The sequence below is a fragment of the Choloepus didactylus genome, chromosome 3, assembly GCF_015220235.1.
Source record: "Choloepus didactylus isolate mChoDid1 chromosome 3, mChoDid1.pri, whole genome shotgun sequence".
NCBI lineage: Eukaryota > Metazoa > Chordata > Mammalia > Pilosa > Megalonychidae > Choloepus > Choloepus didactylus.
The window spans coordinates 95,314,686-95,334,729 of record NC_051309.1 but is presented as its reverse complement, the minus strand read 5'-3'; the positions used below and the strand labels follow the sequence as shown (position 1 = coordinate 95,334,729).

At 39.5% G+C, this 20,044-nt stretch overlaps 1 pseudogene; it reads left to right on the top strand.

Moving 5' to 3' along the window:
• Positions 1–17,562: 17,562 nt before the first annotated feature.
• LOC119528724 lies at positions 17,563–19,304 on the top strand (annotated as a pseudogene).
• Positions 19,305–20,044: the final 740 nt, after the last annotated feature.

Sequence of the window (20,044 nt, the reverse complement as noted above, 5' to 3'; positions counted from 1 at the left end):
TATACTTTTATTAATTTTCTTTTATGTTAAAGGGGAAGCAGGCATTAAGATACTATAAATACCAATGGTGAAAGAATGACATCTCACCTACTTTGGTGTTTTCTTAGATGTTGATCAATTATAACTTTGTAATGTTGGTATAGATATGGTTCAGAATCTTGTTCTGAAACTCATTTAAAGAAAATCAAAACCTAAAAGAGCAGTGCTGCATGAATGAATCTAGCCTTGCTTCTTTAGAAGTTGTAGAAGGGGAGATGAATTTTGAGGGTCTCTTTATGTGTTCAATAGAAGTAGTAGAAGAGAACTTTTCATGGTAAGAACCAACAGAACTAACCTTCAATAAAATGAATCCCAGGAGCAGTGTAATGTAAGGTAGTTGACTTACATTATCTCATTTATTCCTTTCAAAAATATTGTAACATGAAGGTAAGATATTGTCACAGGTTGGGTTCCCTGGGAGGCAAATTCTATATATATAGAGAGAGATTGGTGTGCAGGGTGCAGGAAGTATATTAGGGAATGTTCTTGAGAACAATAAGTGACAGAGAAAGGAAAGAAGCAGGAATGTGCAGAGAGAGGAGTGGGACTGTGATGCAGTCACAATAGAGACCCACCTCCCTCAGCAGTTGGGATGTTAGTTCAGAGTTGTCCCTACCTGGGAGGTTGGAAGAAACAGGCCTTTATACCTTCATATAGACCACTCATTGGATGCAGGCTGTCCTTAGAAAGAGGACGTAACCATGGACAAGCTGAACAAGGATTCTGGAAGTGCTCCCAGCAGCTAGGGGAATAGCTCGCTCACTCCTGAAGGTAGATTCTAGGCAGCATAGCACAACATCCACTAAGTATTAATCCCAGTTTGCAAATGCAATTAAAAGATTGAAGGATTTGTCCAAAGGCCCGCAGGGGTTTCTGCCCAGCCTAAACCCTCATTCCTAGGAGCTACTCCTTACTTAGAGCCCTTGTTTGAATGTTTGGCTTAGGTAACCACATTTGTGCTAACATATTTCTTGCTTGTTGGACCACATCCTGAAGAGAGTCAATCTTTGGCTAGTCAACAGCTAATCAGGTTCTTTTAAAAATTTGAACTAAGAGATAGACAGATTAATTATGCAACTTTTATTACAGCTGTATAATAAACCAAGAGATCATGTCAAGTTGGCATGGCCATTTCTAGTTAATGTGCACACCATTAAGTGTGCAGAAAGAAGCAGAGATGAGAGACTATGCTTCACTAGAGAGAGACAGGAGTGGAGGAAGAGCTGTTCTAGTCCCAGCAGAATCTCAGTTCCCAGCCCATGGCTGCTTTGAGAGGATTTCTGTACATCTCTACAGGCCAAGATTCCTGCAGATAAAATGCAAACAGCAGCTACCCAAGCGCTATTGAATGGGATTCAAACCCAACTCATTTTCATCCCAGTCAATTATTTTCTACCACATAAGACAGATAAGGCTAATTATTACTTACACATTAATAATTAGATGTAAAAATAATTCCAAAGGAAACAATGCTGAAGCTATTTACTGGGAACCAGGAAGCATGGAATAAGTGGAAAATGTTAAGTGAAGGAGAGGACAGAGTATAAGCAAACCCAAACTGAACAAGACCAAGACAAAAATTAACAAAACGCGAGAGCATATTCCTAATTGTGTCAGTGGTTCTCATTTCCCCATCTCTCTTTCATTCCTCAGTTCACTGCATTCTTCCATCTGACTCCACCACACCTATCTCAAAACATCTATCTCAAAGTCTACTATGATATCCTACTTGCTAAATGCAGTAGTTATTTTAGTTTTTATTTTATTGGACCTCTGTCTTCATTCAACACCAGGCCACTCCCACCCCCTTGACAACATCTCCTTTCTTAGCTTCCCTATCACCATTCCTGTAGATTTCCTTCTAAATCTCCAGCATCTGCTTCTCAGTCTCCTGCCCTTTGATTGTTTTTCCCCAAGGTCTTCCATCAACCCTCTTCTTACCATGCATATTCTCCTTATGCAAACTAATACAGTCCTATGATTTCATCTGTCACTTGTCTACTGATGGCTTCCAAATTTATACTCTTGGCTGAGATTTCTCTTGAGCTCCAAATTCAAATATTCAGATATGAACTGGAAATTTCCACTCTGAGAGCCTGTAGGTAACTCAACTTCAAGATATCCAAAATTAAATTCCTCTCCTTCCAGCTGAATCTACTTTTCATTCACCTGCCTTAATAATTGGCAGTACCTCCCACTCAGATCCCTAAGGCAAAAACTTCACATCTTTAATTTGTCTGTTCCTCTCCATCCCCACTACCATTTCCTTAGATCTGATTGACAATGTAGCCTTCCAAATGATTTCTCTGCTTTCAGAATCACTTCTTTTTCCATTTTCTACATGCTGATTACAGCACTTCCATTTTTACATTCCTTCAATCTTGCCTTCTGGATAAAATTAAAACTCTTTAGCACTGCAGAAAAGGCCCTTTCTTCATGGTCTGTGCCTGCCATTGCCCCAGCCTTATTTCTTCCACTTCAAATCTCTTCAGTTTTATCCCAGTCTGTTCATATTTTTCTTTCTCCATATAACACATTTCACCATGTCTTTCCCTGGCTAATTTCGACTCACTTGTCTCTTCTAGGATGTTTGTTTTGAGACCCCTAGTCTGCCTAAATTCCCCTTGTATTTATTCCCATAATATGTAATCCTTACCTCTACCCTAACTCATCTTACATTATAATTCTTTCCCTTTTTTTAGACAGAACTCTTCATGGGCAGGACTAGGTGTTTTTTTGTTGTTGTTGTTTTGTTTTGTTTTTAACATAATTCTAACACATCACAGGATCTGGCACATAGTGAGTATACAAAAAAGTTTTGAATGCATAAACATTTTTAAAATAGTGAAGGGTTTTTTTTTTATCATATCCCGGAGCCGTATCTTAAAATTTGAGAGTGCATCCTTCCAAAAGAATCATAGAAAGAATAAAAATCACTGTGTTACTAAAAGGTACTGTGCTGGTTTGGATATATTATGTCCCCCAAAACACCGTTATCTTTGATGCAGTCTTGTGTGGGCAGGAAACTTATTGGTGTCGATCAGGTTGGAGACTTTTGATTAGATGTTTCTGTGGAGATGTGATCACTCAGTTGAGGGCAAGGTCTTTGATAATTTCCATGGAGATGTGGCCCCGCCCATTCAGCATCGGCCTTGATTGGTTTACTGGAGCACTATATAAGATCAGACAGAAGGAGCAAGCTTGCTACAGCCAAGGGGGACACTTTGAAGAATGCACAGAAGCTGAGAGAGTAGCTGCAGATGAGAGACAGTTTGAAGACAGCCATTGAAAGTAGACTCCTGCTCTGGAGAAGCTAAGAGAGGACAAATGCCTCAAGAGCAACTGAGAGTGACATTTGGAAGAGGACCTGTGGCCTAGAGAGGAAAATCCTGGGAGAAAGCCATTTTGAAACCAGAACTCTGGAGCAAATGCCAGCCATGGGCCTTTCCATTGGCCATCCTTCAGTGAAGGTACCCGATTGTTGACGTCTTACCTTGGACACTTTTTTGACCTTAAGACTGTAACTTTGTAACCAAATAAACTCCCTTTATAAAAGCCAATCCATTTCTGGTGTTTTGCATTCGGGCAGAATTAGCAAACTGGAACAAGTACATAGCCCTCAATTTCTTCAATCACAAGCAAATTGGGTAGGTGTGCCCAGCATCACTGTCTTAAGATCTTGTTCAATAAGTTCTTGCAAGTTAGGTGGAACTGAGGAAATATTACAATGAACCATCTCCACAACAGTGCTTGGAGTGAAAAACAATGACAGTGCTGTAAGAAGATAAAATCTAAGAGTCTTCTTAGGTCCTTACACTGTGATATTTCTCTGATGCAAAGTCTATGCTTAAGGTTCAAAGAAACATGAGAAGTGTGTCTGACACCAAAGGGTAGCCCAAGATTGTTAGAGAGAATCCCTGCCTGAAAGTTCCTAGAAAATGAGAGAATAGGTTTCTAATCTAACTCCCATGTTTTCAAGATCACACAGTTTGCTAGATACCAAACCAGTAAACTGGCTTCCAAGCTATACTCTATACATTTAACTTGACTGTAATTTCTTTCAGGGCAAGGACTAGGTATGTTTTACCAGTAATATATACACAATACCCATTAAAACCCTACACAGAGTAAGCACTTGATTTGTTGAATGAACAAAGGAATGAACAAATGTTCTCTACCATGCTCTTTGGTATAGATGAAGAGCACTGGCATTTCCCCAAACATGGAAAACTTCAGAATTCCTTGGGGAAATAAATATTGACTTCAAAAATAAATTTTATTGGTCTCAATCAAGATGGCAGAGTGAGAAGCTGCAGGGCTCCATCCCCCCACAAATTTGAACAACCAAAAAGTACTGGCAGGAACATCTTTCTCAAAACTATAGGAAACAGTTTAGGATTGCAGTAACAGTGCAAGTGTTGAATCAAGAAAAAGACAAGTTAAAAACAGTAGGATCTCATGGTGCTCTGGCTAACCTCTTCTTCATCCCCACACCAGCTTGGCACAGAGCTGGCTAGTTCTGGAAGGAGAAGAGTAACCCTTGTGCATGTATTGGGAGGATGTAGGTCTGATTCATTTGTCTGGTGACAGCACGAGAGAATGAATCAGGACACTCACCACAGGGTCACCATCCCAGAACTTGTCTTGCATGTAAAAGGCAGCTCACAGAGTTCTACAGAACACTGTGGGAAAGCAGTCAAGTTGTGGCTGGCTGGGGCTCTAAGACATACAGTACAATGCCCAAGAGAATAAGGAGACAGTTTCCTATGAAAGAGGGTGCATATAGATCTGTGAAAATGGGGGAATTCCTAGGGCCACACTCACATGTCCAAGATAAGACCCATGCCCAGAAGGCATTGAGGAGTTCCCCATGCTTTGGCCTCAAGCTATTCTCTAAACTCATTGTATGGATAAACTCTGAAGGAGAGCATTCACAGATCAGCTTGCAAAGACTGGTAAAGGTGTTTTCTTCCTCCTTCTCCTTCTCTTCCCTCTCCTTCTCCTCCTCCTCCTCCTTCTTAGCTCCTGGCATTCAAGGAAAGCTCTGTCATAACACTAGCTGGATTACAAGCTAAGGCATAGATGCTTCAGTGTCTAAATTCCACTGATAACACATTAAAATATCAAAATGTCCAAGATTCAACAAAAGATTAATAAACACACAAAGAAATAGGAAGAAATGGCCCAGGCAAAAGAGAAGATTAAAGCATTAGAAACATTTAATGAAAAGGATCAGACCTGGAACACACCAGAGACTTTTTAAAAATGGTCCTAAATATGCTCAAAGAGTAAAGGAAATCATGGACAAAGAACTTAGGGAAATCAGGGAAACAATAGATGAGCACAAAGAAAATATCAATAGAGAGATGTAAATTATGAAAAGAACAACAGAACTGAAAACCACAGTAACAGAAATTAAAAATTCCCTAGAAATGCTCAATAGCAGATTGAAGCTGGCAAAAGAAAAAATCAGAGAATTTGAAGATAAGACAATTGAAATCATCCAGTCTGACGACAGAAGGAAAAATGAATGAAGAAAAGTGAAGGAGCCTGAGGAACTTTTGGGACACTATCAAGCATGCCAAAATATGTACTGTTGGAGGCCTAGAAGGAGAAGAAATAGAGAAAGGGACAGAAAGAATATTCAAAGAAATAGTAGCTGAAAACTTCCCAAATTTAATGAATTTGCACATCCAAGACACTCAATGAACTCCAAACAGGATAAACACAACTAGACCTGTGCCATGGTATACTATAATCAAACTGTTGAATGCCAGAGATAAAGAGAATTCTGAAAGCCACATGTACAAGGGCTCCTCAACAAGATTAAGTGCCAATTTCTCATCAGAAAACTTAAGATCTTGTCAGTGGGATGACATATTTGAAGTGCAGAAAACAAAAAGTTGCCAACCAAGAATTCTATATCCAGCAAAACTATCTTTCAAAATGAGGAAGAGATAAACAAAAGCTTAGGGAGTTCGTGACCACTAGACTAGTCATACAAGAGATGCTAGAGAATTCTGCTGGTTGAAATGAAAGAACAATAGACAATAGATTGAAGCTGCATGAAGAAATAAAGAACTCTAGTAAAGATAATGATATGGGTAAATATAAATGCCAGCACTCTTGTATTTAGGATTTGTCACTCCACTCTTTACTTCCTATAGGTTCTAAAAGGCAAATGCATAAAATGTGATGATAAATCAGTGGTTTGGGACTCAATGCATACAAATGTAATCTGTGACAAGAACTACATAAAGGTTGGTGGATGGAGAGTTTACAAACATAACCTGTGTATCCTATTGAAGTGAAGCTGGAATCAAAGCAAACAAGATTGTTATAGATTTAAGATGTTAAATTTTAGCCCCATGGTAACTACAAGTAAAATATGGGAGGATATGCAAGCTCATAGAGACAGAATCTATCATGCAGGTTGCCAGGGGAATGGGTCAAGGGGAATGGGGTATTAATGCCTGATGGGTGTAGGGTTTCTGTGTGGGGAGATGGGAAAGTTTTAATATTGGAAGTTGGTGAGGGCAACACAGCATTGTTAATGTGATTAATCCCACTTAATGGTATGCTTGGGAGTGGTTGAGACAGGAAAGTTAATTTTGTATATATGTTCCCACAATCAAAAAAAAAAAAAAAAAGAAATGGCAACTAAAGATAATTAAATGCAATATGTGATCTTTGTTGAGCTCTACCAAGGGAGGGGAAAAGCTCAAGAGAACATTATTGGAATAGGATGGTATATGGGAAAAAAAATATACCTAATGCAGACTATGTACCATAGTTAACAGTAATATTATAATATTCTTTCATCAGTTGTAAGAAAGGTACCATACTAATGCTAAGTTTTGATAATATAGGGGAATAAAGGGTATGGATTTTTCTTTCTGGAACAATGAAAATGTTCTCAAATTGATTGTGCTGATGACTGCACAACTCTGTGATTATACTAAATCATTGATTGTACATGTTGGATGGATTATATGGTGTGTGAATAAAACTGTTTTTAAAAAGAGAACATTATTATTTGAGTGTTCTTTTTTACTTTTATTTTTTGTTCTTATTCTGATTCTTTCTGGTGTAAGGAAAATGTTCAAAAATAGATTGGGGTGATGAATGCACAACTATCTGATGGTACTATGGACAGTTGATTGTACATCATTGATGATTGTATGGTATGTGAATATATCTCAATAAAACTGAATTTTAAAAGAGGATATTATTGGGACATAGAAAATTTGAATATTGACTATAAGCTTTATATCATTGTAAAATTTCTTGAGCTTGACATCTACACTTAAGGTGGTTATATGAGTGAATACCCTTGTTCTTAGGAAATGTACATGGCAGTATTAAGTGTTCAAAGAGCATGATGCATAAGCTACACTCAAGTGTTGAGAAAATGGATTGATTAGTAGATAGACAGATAGATAGATGAATGGTTAGAAAGAATAATATGGCAAATGTAGCAAAATGTTAAAATCGGTATATCTGGGTATTTGGAGGGGGTATGTTGGAGTTCTCTGCATGGTGTTTGTATTATTTTTGTAACTGTCCTGGTTGTTTGAAAGTATTTCAAAATAAAAAATTCTTAAAAGAATAAACTTAAGACAAAGGCAGAAAAAATTTTTGGTATATCAGATGTATCTGTGTTAGGTTGCTGAATCAGTTATCACTATTTCAAAGGAGGACAGGAACGTACCTTCTGAAATGTTAATGTGTGACATAAGAGGCAGCAGGACATAATACTTAAGAGCATGAAGTCTGGAGTTGGTCAGTCTAGTTCAATTCTGTGACTATCTATTACTAGCTGAGTGACCTTGAGCAAAGCCCACAGGGACCCATGGCAGGATGTAAGCCATAGGGGAGAGCAGAATACAAAAGGGCAGTGAAGAAGAGCTTCCAAAATGGAGGATCAGGGAGAAAACCACAAAACCTTCCTTAAAAGCAGTAAGTAGCCAGGCTGAGACTACTTATATCAACTGTTTGGGGACCTGGGTGACAGAGGAGGACATCTCAAGGCCCAGGTCAGTGAAGGATGAAGAGTCTGAGAAAATGTGGACAGAGACCATGTTTCCAGCCCTGGGTCCTGGTGCCCATCACCCACATTTGAGGAAAACAGCAGCAGGTGGCCTGATCCTTGCCTACGGGATGGCTACACACTGCACCAGCTGGGGGAGTCCTCCCCTCCAACTACAGAGGGGTTCACAGCCCCACATTGAGCCAGACTTTGGCCAGTGAAGTGAGAGCACAGGAACCGTGCAGGCTCCAGGAGGTGCACAGTTTCTGAGGATGATTAAGTCACCAAACAGCACCATCTGCTGGGCAGGCCATAAAGTGCAGTTCAGACAGCAGGATTTTTCAGAGCCCCTCCAGACCCTATCCCAGGCCCATTGGAGCAGGTCTACACCCCTAAACAGGTACCCAGCTTGTTTTGACTAAGAAATATGGTTGACCCAGCTGTCAAAGCAGTGCCCTAATACAAACCAAGGCAACAACTAAATCCTGGACAAAACAGAGAAATTGACCTTCAGAATAAACCCATCAAGATAATCAGATGACCAGATATAAGCAAAAAATCACAAGGCATACTAAAACTTAAGAAGAAATGGCACAAAGGAAGAGATCAAAAGGTCAGAGAAGATACAGAATCTGGAACAACTAATCAAAATTGTGCAAACAAATCTCCTGAATCCAAAGAAATGAAGGACAATATATATAAAGAGATAAAGGATATAAAGAAGACACTAGTAGAGCATAAAGAAGAATTTGAAAGATTTCATAGAAAAATAACAGATATTATGGAAATAAAAGACACTGTAGATGAAATTAAAAATACACTGGAGACATACAACAGTGGATTTGAAGAGGCAGAAGAATCAGCAAGCTAGAAGACAGCTCAACTGAATTTGAATAACCAAAAGAACAAACGGGAAAAAAAATGTAAGAATTTGAGCAGTGTCTCAGGGAAATTATTGACAAATAAAGCACACAAATATACACATTATGGGTGTCCAAGAAGGAGAAGAGAAGAGAAAGGGGCCAGGAAGAATATTCAAAGAAATAATGGCTGAAAATTTCCCAATCCTTATAAAAGATATAAATATGCAAATCCAAGAGGCCTAACATACTCCAAACAGAATAAATCCAAATAGACTCATTCCAAGACATATAGTAATCAGTCTGTGAAATGCCAAAGAGAAGGAGAAAATCCCGAAAGCAACAAGAGTAAAGCAATTTGCCACATACAAGGAAAGCCAAATAAGACTAAGTTCTGACTTCTCATCAGACACCATGGAGGTGCAAAGACAGTGGTATGATGTATTTAAGATACTGAAAGAGAAAAATTGCCATCAAGAATTCTCTTTCCAGCAAAGCTGTCCTTCAAAAATGAGGGAGATGATACATCTCAAAGTAATATGGGCAGAGAATACAAATGTACTTGCAAAGCCCCCTGAGGGATGGAGAAAAATGCAGATATATTAAACTTCTCTACCTGGGGAATTACTGATATTCTCACAAGCATTGGGGACTCCCAGTTTGGTAGGCCAAGCCCTCAATCCTGGTGCTTGCCCTTATGAAGCTTGTTACTGCAAAGGAGAGGCTAAGCCTACTTATAATTGTGCCTAAGAGTCTCCCCCAGAGAACCTCTTTTGTTGCTCAGATGTGTCCTCTCTTTTTAAACCCACTTGGCAGGTAAATTCACTGTCCTCCTCCCTACATGAGACATGACTCACAGGGGGGTAAATCTCCCTGGAAATGTGGGACATGACTCCCAGGGATAAGCCTGGACCCAGCATTGTGGTATTGAGAAAATCTTCTCAACCAAAAGGGGGAAGTGAAATGAAGTAAAATTGTTTTAGTGGCTAAGACACTTCAAATGGAGTTGAGAGGTCACTCTGGAGGGTATTCTTATGTGCTGTATGGATACCCCTTTTTAGTCTTTAGTATATTGGAATAGCTAGAAGGAAATACCTGAAACTGTTGAACTGCAACCCAGTAATCTTGTGTACCAGTTTGTATATATTATGTCCCCCAGAAAAAGCCATGTTCTTTGATGCAGTCTTGTTGGGGCAGACATATTAGTGTTGAATAAGTTGGAATGTTTGGATTAGGTTGTTTCCATGGAAATGCGCCCCACCCAACTGTGGGCGATAACTCAGATTGGATAATTTCCATGGAGGTGTGGCCCCACCCATTCAGCATGGGCTTTGATTAGTTTGATGGAGCACTATATAAGTTCAGACAGAAGGCGTGAGCTTCCTACAGCCAAGAGGAACACTTTGAAGAATGCACAGGAGCTGAGAGAGGAACTGCAGTTTACAGAGACATTTTGGAGACAGCCTTTGAAAGCAGACTTTTGCTCCGGAGAAGCTAAGAGAAGACAAACACCCTAAGAGCAACTGACAGTGATATTTTGGAGAGAAGCTGAAGCCAAGAGGGGAACATCCTGGGAGAAAGCCGTTTTGAAACCAGAACTCCATAGCAGACACCAGCCATGTGCCTTCCGAGCTAACAGAGGTTTTCGGATGCCATTGGCCATCCTCAAGTGAAGGTACCTGATTGTTGATGCATTACCTTGGACACTTTATGGCCCTAAGACTGTAACTGTGTAACCAAATAAACCCCCTTTTATAAAAGCCAATCCATCTCTGGTATTTTGCTTAATGGCAGCATTAACAAACTAGAACGCTTTGATTCTTGAAGACAATTATATAACTATGTAGCTTACACAGTGTGACCTTGTGATTGTGAAAGCGTTGTGGCTCACACTCCCTTTATCCAATGTATGGACAGATGAGTAGAAAAATGGGGACAAAAATTAAATGGAAAATAAGGTGGAATTGGGGGAGGGGATGTTTTGGGTGTTATTTTATACTTTTATTTTTATTCTTATTTTTGTCCTCTTCTTGGAGCAATAAAAATGTTTAGAAATTGACTGTGGTGATGAATGCACAACTATATGGTGGTGCTATGAACAATTGTACACAGTGGATGTTTATATGGTATGTTAATATATCTCAATAAAACTGAATTACAATCCCCCACCCCCACCCCTGAAAAAAAGGCAGCTGACGTAATGGGAGAAAATATTTAGAAACCACACATCTCATAGGGGTTTGATATCTAGAATATATGAAGAAATTCTTCAACTCAACATTAAAAGGCAAAAACCCAATTTAAAAATGGCCAAAAGACACAATAGCCATTTTCCAAAGAGGAAATACAAATGTCTAAACAGCACATGAAAAAATGCTCAGTTTCACTAGCTATTAAGGAAATGCAAATCAAAACCACAATGAGATATCATCTCACACCTAACAGAATGGCCACTATTAAACAAACAGGAAACTACAAGTGTTGGAGAAGTTGTGGAGAAACTGGAACATTCATTCACTGCTGGTGGGAATGTAAAATGGTGCAGCCACTATGTAGGTTGGTTTGGAGATTCCTCAGGAAGCTAAGTGTGGCAAGCCATGGGCTGAGCAAAACAGGCCTACAGATCTTTGGTGCACAGCAGTCTGCATGACCAAGGCAGCTAAATGTTTAACCTATCGTCTTTGTAAGCCAGTAAGGAGAAAAAGGGTAAATTGACCTTCAAATGTAACTTTATGGGAAGCAGGCAGGAAGTGAGAGACTCTTAGTCTCACAAAAAGAGCAAAATGTAATAGTTCAAGTGTTATTCTAGTCCTTCCCGCACCACCTCTCAGGTCAGAGTGACCTGTTCCTGCATGTATGCTCCCCCCACCCTTAGGAATGTCTTTGTCTAAAACCCATATAAAAGGGCTTGCTGTTTTCTGAATTGCACAGCCAATTTTCCCTGTGAAAGTGGTACCTGCCCAGCAAGAGAAAAGTCATTTTAATTCTGCCTCCCTGTGAGTAAGCCCTAAATAAAGTTCATGTTTCAGCAGATGCTGGGCATTTTCTTTGGTCTTTTGACTGGTAAAGCCCCCTCAGGCTGTGACACTAAGTATAGAGTTGTCTTATGATCTGGCAATCCTGCTACTTGGGGTATACCCAGAAGATCTTAAAGCAGGGATGTGAACAGACATTTTCACACCGATATTCATAGAGGCATTATTCACATTATTGACATTTTGTTCATAGAGGCCAAAAGATGGAAACAACCCAAGTGTCCATCAACAGAAGAATGGATATACAAAATGTGGTATATACATACAATGGAATATTATTCAGCAGTTAAGAAGGAATGAAGTCCTGAAGCATGCAACAACATGAATGAAACTTGAGGATGTTATGTTATGTGAAATAAGTCAGACGCAAAAGGATAAATATTGTATGATATCACTGATATGAACTAATGACAAAATGTAAACTCATAGACATAAAATATAGAATATAGTTTACCAGGACATAGTTTACCAGGACATAGAACAGGCTAAAGAATGGAGGACTATTGCTTAATATGTGCAGAATGTTTAACTAGGTGAACTTCAACATTTGGAATGGATACAGGTGATGGTAGCATGTTATTGTGAGAATGATTAACAGTACTGAATGGTGTGTGAACATAGTGGAAAGGGGAGGTTTAGAGTCATATAGGTCATCAGAAGGAAAGTTGGAGGTTAAAACATGGGAATGTATAACAGTGAATCTTGTAGTAGACAATGTCTGTGATTAATTGCACAAATATTTAAAAGCTTTTTCATGAACTTGAAAAGATGTAAGACATTATTACAAGGAGTTACAGAGGGTACAGGTATATGGGAAAAATAGTACTTATTGCCAACTATGGACTATAGTTAACAGTAATATTTTTATATTCTTTCATCAACAGTAAAAAATGCACCACTCCAATATTATGGGTTAATAATGGGAGGGAGGGGTATAGTGGAGAATAAAGGGCATGGGAGGATTTGAGTATTCATTTTTACTTTTATTTCTCTTCCAGAGATATAAAAATGTTCTAAAATTGATCATGGGGATGTATGCACAAGTATATGATGATACCATGAGCCAGCTGTTTTATCCATGGGATGATTTGCATGATGTGTGAATATATCTCAATAAAACTGCATTAAAAAAAAGTTTATTAGCCAGGTTAGCTTTATTTGGTTAAGAACAAACCTAGGAATAAAAATTTTGCGATCTCTGTGGAGATAAATGATCTTCTTCAAAAGGTATCATTGATAAGGAAGTTTGAAATTTTGCACTGGTCTGTCCCCCATCCCACCCTACCCCAGGCCTTGCTTATATATAAACAGTTGCACTAGTAATACCAGCATAATGCACACATGCCTTGCTCAATTAAATACCAGGCAGCAGTTTAAAAGACTGAGGTAGAATGTATGTACTCTCTTGACAAAGAAAGTTCTCCAAGATGTATTAAGTGTAAAAAGCAAGGTGCTTATTAACACAGTGCATACATGCTCATTTATGTGTTAAAAACACACACCTAAGATGAACCTAAGATGGCGGCTAGGTGAGACAGGGCAAAAAAATACCTCTGTGAAAAATACTAGATAAAAACCAGAAAGTGACCCAGAACACCACTTCCAGAGTCACCAGCCAGACAAGGTCTGCTAAATCTATAGGGACTGTGCATTTGGTGATACCAGGAGTCTGCATTCTGGAACGAGTGAGTTAGTCGGCTGAAAGTCCCTTGGGCACGCTGCAGTGTGGGGAAACAGTGGGTTGGCATTTGGAGATGGACTAGTTCTTTAAAAAAAAGAAAAAAAAAAGAAAAAAAAAAGCCCGAGAGCAGCTGCAGATACGATGGGAGTGGGCTGGGCTAACGCCTTCGTGCCTGGCATGGAGGATACCCCTTCCCACACCCACTGCTGATTGTCTCAGGCCCAGGGGAGAAAAGGGGAGCCAAAAGGAGAAAAAAACACATGACTTGCAGCCATCTCCCTGGCGGGTGGGGGCACTCCTGCCCGGGGCTGAACCCACAGCACAGAGCCATGCCAAGAAACCCAGTGTGACGTGGAGTCTTTCCCACAGCACCGCGCACACACCACAACATCCACCATGGACACTGGCCTTCAATACACCCATGGCTGATTGTCCCGGAGCTGGGAGAGCGGAGCTGTGCAGAAAGGGGGAAGTTAACGCGTCCCATTCAGCCATCTTTGAAGCGGGCTGGGAACGCCCCTGCACGGCCAAGCATCCCAGGGCTTCCCTGGAGGCCGGTGCACACTTGTGAAGTGGCCCTCCCCCCCTCAGCAGAGGTCCTGGAAGAGCACAGCAGGGAAGGGGGAACCACTTGGAAATCCCAGGGAACCTACGCCAATACAAAGGACTTTTGGGTCAGCGGCAGAGAACAGCCTTAAATCTCTGGGAACACCTGGGAGGTTTGATTATTAAAGCCACTCTTCCTCCCTAACCGCTCAGACACATGCCCCTCATTCAGAGCAGACAGCACCGACAACACACCCAAATTAAGTGCACCAATTGGACCCCACAAGAATCAGATCCCCACACACCACAAAGACAAAGTTGGGAAGAACTGATTTGAGGGGAATAAGTGACTCACGGATGCCATCTGCTGGTTAGTTAGAGAAAGTGTACACCACCAAGCTGCAATTCTGACAAACTAAAGATCAAGTAAAGCAAGTGCCAAGAGGCTAAAAACAACAGAAAATCTTAAAGCATATGACAAAACCAGACGATATGGAGAGCCCAAACCCAAACAGCCAAATCAAAAGATAAGAAGACACACAGTACTTGGCACAATTAACCAAAGAACTACAGACAGGCAACGAGACCACAGCACAAGATATAAAGGACATGAAGAAGATGCTAGAAGAGCATAAAGAAGAAATTGCAAGAGTAAATAAAAAAATAGAAGATCTTATGGAAATTAAAGAAACTGTAGGCCAAATTAAAAAGACTCTGGATACTCATAATTCAAGATTAGAGGAAGTTGAACAACAACTCAGCTTCCTTGAGGACCACAGAACAGAAAATGAAAGAACAAACGAAAGAAAGGGGAAAAAATTTAAAAAATCAAAATGGACCTCAGGGATATGATAGATAAAATAAAATGTCTAAATTTAAGACTCATTGGTGTCCCAGAAGGGGAAGAGAAGGGTAAAGGTCTAGAAAGAGTATTCAAAGAAATTGTTGGGGAAAACTTCCCCAACCTTCTACACAATATAAATACACAAAGCATAAATGCCCAACGAACTCCAAATAGAATAAATCCAAATAAACCCACTCCAAGTCATTCTGATCAGACTGTCAAATACTGAAGAGAAGGAGCAAGTTCTGAAAGCAGCAAGAGAAAAGCAATTCACCACATACGAAGGAAACAACATAAGACTAAGTAGTGACCACTCAGCGGCCACCATGGAGGCAAGAAGGCAGTGGTATGACATATTTAAAATTCTGAGAGAGAAAAATTTCCAACCAAGAATACTTTATCCAGCAAAACTCTCCTTCAAATTTGAAGGAGAGCTTAAATCTTTCACAGACAAACAAATGCTGAGAGACTTTGCCAATAAAAGACCTGCCCTACTTCAGATACTAAAGGGAGCCCTATCAGTCCTATAAGAAATGCTAAAGGGAGTTGAGCAGGCTGAAAGGAAGGGACACTAAACAAATGACTGAAACTACATGAAGAAATAAAGATTTCCAGTAAAGATCACATGGTAAATATAAATACCAATACTAATGTATTTTTGACTTATAACTCCACTATTTACTTCCTACAGGATCTAAAATACATAAACCATAATGATAAATCAGTGGTTTTGGACTCAATGTAAAATATTGAATTTTTTACAAGAACTACATAAAGGTGGGGGAATGATGGAGTATAGGAACATAGTTTATGTGTCCTATTGAAGTTAAGTTGGTATCAAAGAAAAACAAGATTGTCATAGATTTAAGATGTTAAATTTAGGCCCCACAGTAAATACAAAGAAAGTATCAGAGAATATGACCACAGAGATGAAAAGTAGAGTAGGGGTTCCGAGAAGTGGGGGAAGGGGCAATGGGGAGTTAAGGAATGAGAGTAGGGTTTCTGTTTGGTGTGAAGAGAAACCTTTAGAAATGGATAGTGGGAAGGTGATAGCATTGCAACATTCTAAATGTGATTAATCCCACTAATGGAATGCTAGGGAGGGGGTGGAATGGGAAGATTTAGGCTGTATGTATGTTTCCACAATTGAAAAAAAAAAAGGACAGTCTAAATAGATGACAATTAAATGCCAAGGATGATCCTGGATGGGATCTGAGGATGGAGGAGAGGAGGCTCAAAGGGACACAGATGGGACACAAGAAAAGAAAAAAAAGGAAATATAGAATGTAAGCTTTATATCAATGTTGAATTTCTTGAACTTCTTAGCTGCACTTAATGAGATTGCATAAAAGAATATTCTTGTCCATGGGAAAGGTATATGTGAATTATAGTGTTTGTTCAAAGATATGTGCAGCTTGCTCTCATATGTTCAGAGGACAGAGCAATAGATGATGGATGATAGGGAGAGAGGGAGGGAGAGAGGGAGGGAAAGAAAGAAATGGTGGTGTGACAGGATGTTAAAGGTGGTGGATCGGCGTATCGGGGGAGGGGGGTCGGGGTATGATGGAGTTCTATGTATGGGGTTTGTACTGTTTTTGCTACTGTTCCTGTAAGATTGAATTTATTTCAAAATAAAATTTGTTAAATTAAAAAAATAAAAATAAAGAAAACACACACATAAAACAAAACTATGGGTATGGGATGTTTTGGGCTTTTTTTTTAAATAATGAATATGTTCCAAAATTTTCTGATGAATATAAAATTATGTGATGATACTGTGAGCCATCGATTATGTACTTTGTATGGATTGTATGGTGTGTGAATATATTTCAATAAAATTACCTTAAAAGGAAAAAAGTGTGTCAGGAATTATGCAAACAATAAAGGTATTAGGTTACTTTGCTGGGGAAAAAAACCTGTATATTTCTGCATGTACCTATTTATGTATATAACCACATAGAAAAAAACCTCTGAAAAACCTCTGGAATGGTTAACTGTGCAATAAGTAGGGAAATTATCACATAGGACTACAATAATACCATATAAATAGTTTTTGTACTTATTCATATGTATTTTAAAGAAAAGGGTGAAATTTGAATACTCGATGGAACTTAGTGGATACAAGAAAATACTACTCTTTTCAAAAGAAAATAATGAGCCTTATGAATTCAAAAGGTAGAGCAGAGTAATACGTTCTTTCTAGCTGGAATAAATAATAATCTGATGCATATTTCAAATATGTGAAGATTTGTGTGTTGTAATTAAAATGCATATTTATTTTAATGACTTAACCTAGGTTGTTCTTGGCATTATGTATTCTCTCTTTAAATGTACTTAAGTGCAACCAGGACCATGAGTGGGGAAGGCTCCCCCAGTTAAAAAGTGCTCTCACAGGCAGCGAGACCCGCAAACAAAGGGGAGAGCCGGGACTGCGGCCAGAGGAGCAGCGCGGTCGGGGGCGGCGAGCTGGGCCCAAGGGGCCACGGGCTGGGAGCGTGGCCTCGGCCCCGAGGGGATTCAAGGTGACCAGCGAAGAACCTCTTCCCAAAAAGTTTCGGCTGAGTGAAACAGACTTCCAAGTTATGGCACAAGATGAGTTAATTCTAAGACGGAAACAATATGAAGCACATGTGCAAGCGTTGGAGGGCAAGTATACAGATCTTAACTCTAATGATGTAACTGGCTTAAGGGAATTCGAAGAATAATTAAAGCAACAACAGCAAGAGTCTGCACGCAGGGAAAACATCCTTGTAATGAGGCTAGCGACCCAGGAACAAGAGATGCACGAGTGTACTACTCAAATCCAGTACCTAAAGCAAGTCCAGCAGCCTAGTGTTGCCCAACTGAGATCAACAATGGTAGACCCAGCAATCAACTTGTTTTTCCTAAAAATGAAAGGTGAACTGGAATAGACTAAAGACAAACTGGAACAAGCCCAAAATGAACTGAGTGCCTGGAAGTTTATGCCTGATAGGAAGCAAATCATACTCCCCAGTTTAGACTTCCCTGACAGTCCCACTGTGAGAAAGCTGTGGTGGGACAGCCAAGTACTCGTTTCCACACCAAGATTCAGACTTTTTGAGCCAAAAAAAAAAAAAAAGACACATTCTTATACTGTCCAGCTTGTAATGGTTAATGTAAAACTTACCAGATGAACCTTGAGTTTCAGCTTTTTTCTCTTCCCCCTCCCCTTGCTTCAGAGGACTGACAGCATCAGACTATTCCAAAGAAGTGGCCACCTCCGAAAATTCCCCTTCTAGAACATGTAGACACTTGAGAAATGTTTCTGTTTGAAGAAAATAGAGGGAGAAACAGAAGTCTTAAGTCTGTGCACACTGTGTCTTCAGACAGTCTGGAGGAATGAAAACCTAGAGATTATAAATCATGAATTGAACATGTAAAATTCCAGTAAAATGGAAAAATGGCAAACGCATCACTTAACCTTGAGCAGGGTGATTTAGAGACACTGTATATCAGTTTTGCCAATAAGACTGTGGACTTCATGCTTGTTGTTTGAACTTCTGGGTCAAAACTGAAATGTGTCAAACAGGCAAAAAGTTAATGGTGAAGTGTCAAATGCTTATCCAGGAGAATCAAGAGCTTGGAAGGCGGTTGTCCCAGGGACGTATTGCACAACTTGAAGCAGAATTGGCTGTACTGAAGAAATAAAGTGAGGAGCTTAAAAGCAGTCAGGATGAACTCACTGACTTCATCATTCAACTTGACGAAGAAGTAGAGGATATGCAGAGCACCGTTCCAGTTCTTCAGCAACAACTGAAGGAGACGCGGCAGCGGTTGGCTCGGTACCAATGGCAGCAGTCACAAGTACCAGCAGGACTACAACTTCTGAATCTGTAGAACAGGCAGAGGCCACAAATAAAGATTGTAGTCATCCGGCTAATGGACCAAGTAATGGCAGCTCCTCCCATCAGAGGACGTCTGGGTCTGGATTTCATAGGGAGGGGAACACAACTGAGGATGACTTTCCATCTTCTCCAGGAAATGGTAATAAGGTCTCCAACAGCTCTGAAGAGAGAACTGGCAGAGGAGGTAGTAGTTATATAAACCAACTCAGTGCAGGGTATGAAAGTATCGACTCTGCCACAGACAGTGAAAACTCTCTCACACACCACTCAAATGACAGACTCCAATCATGACCCTCAAGAGGAGAAAGCAGTGGGTGAGTGGGAAAGGTAACCAAACTACAGGTTCCCGCCACATTCAGAATGGCTTGGACTCAAATGTAAATGTACAGGGTTCAGTTTTGTAATATTTTTCCAGCAAATTTTTATACAGTGTCACTTAATTTGGGAGAGGATGCTGTCACAATTTGCCTTTTTGTGGGCGTGTTTTTTTTTTCTTTTGTTTTTTCTTTTTTCTTTTCTTTTCTTTTTTTTGCTTCAATACCTCTGCCACTTTGGAAATTATAACAGTTACTTTGAGTGTTGCTAAAAGGACATTTTGTGTAGGGTCAAGTTATTTTTATATATGAGTTAATGTGAAGTTATTAATGGAAACCTTTCCTTAAAGTATAACACAATGATGTGTGTATAAATCTGTGTATATTTAGAACTGTGTTGTGTAAGGGCATTCTTACTCATACTGTTATTACACTTATGCAACATTCAGATTTGTTATAGTAGATGTGGGTTTATGACTGTCAAATTTGCCCAGTACAGTAGTTTGATCACTAAAAGTTGGACTTTTTTGGTGGTGTCCTATAGTAGTTTCAGTGTTAGATAGTTTTTTCCACCACACACATGTGCATTTTCTCTTTAGGTGACTGAATGTTTAAAAAATTTGTATGCATAGTTACTCAGTTTTTATGAACTGTTGTATCCTGTTAATGCATATTGCTCTGTGACTCCAGTATATCTTACCTGTACTGACCAAACCTAAATAAAGATTTTTATTGTAAAAAAAAAAAAAAAGTGCTCTCACATAAAAACCCTGGAAACCATTATCTAAAACATCTCTCTTCTTGCGCTACAGTACCAAAATTTTTTCAAG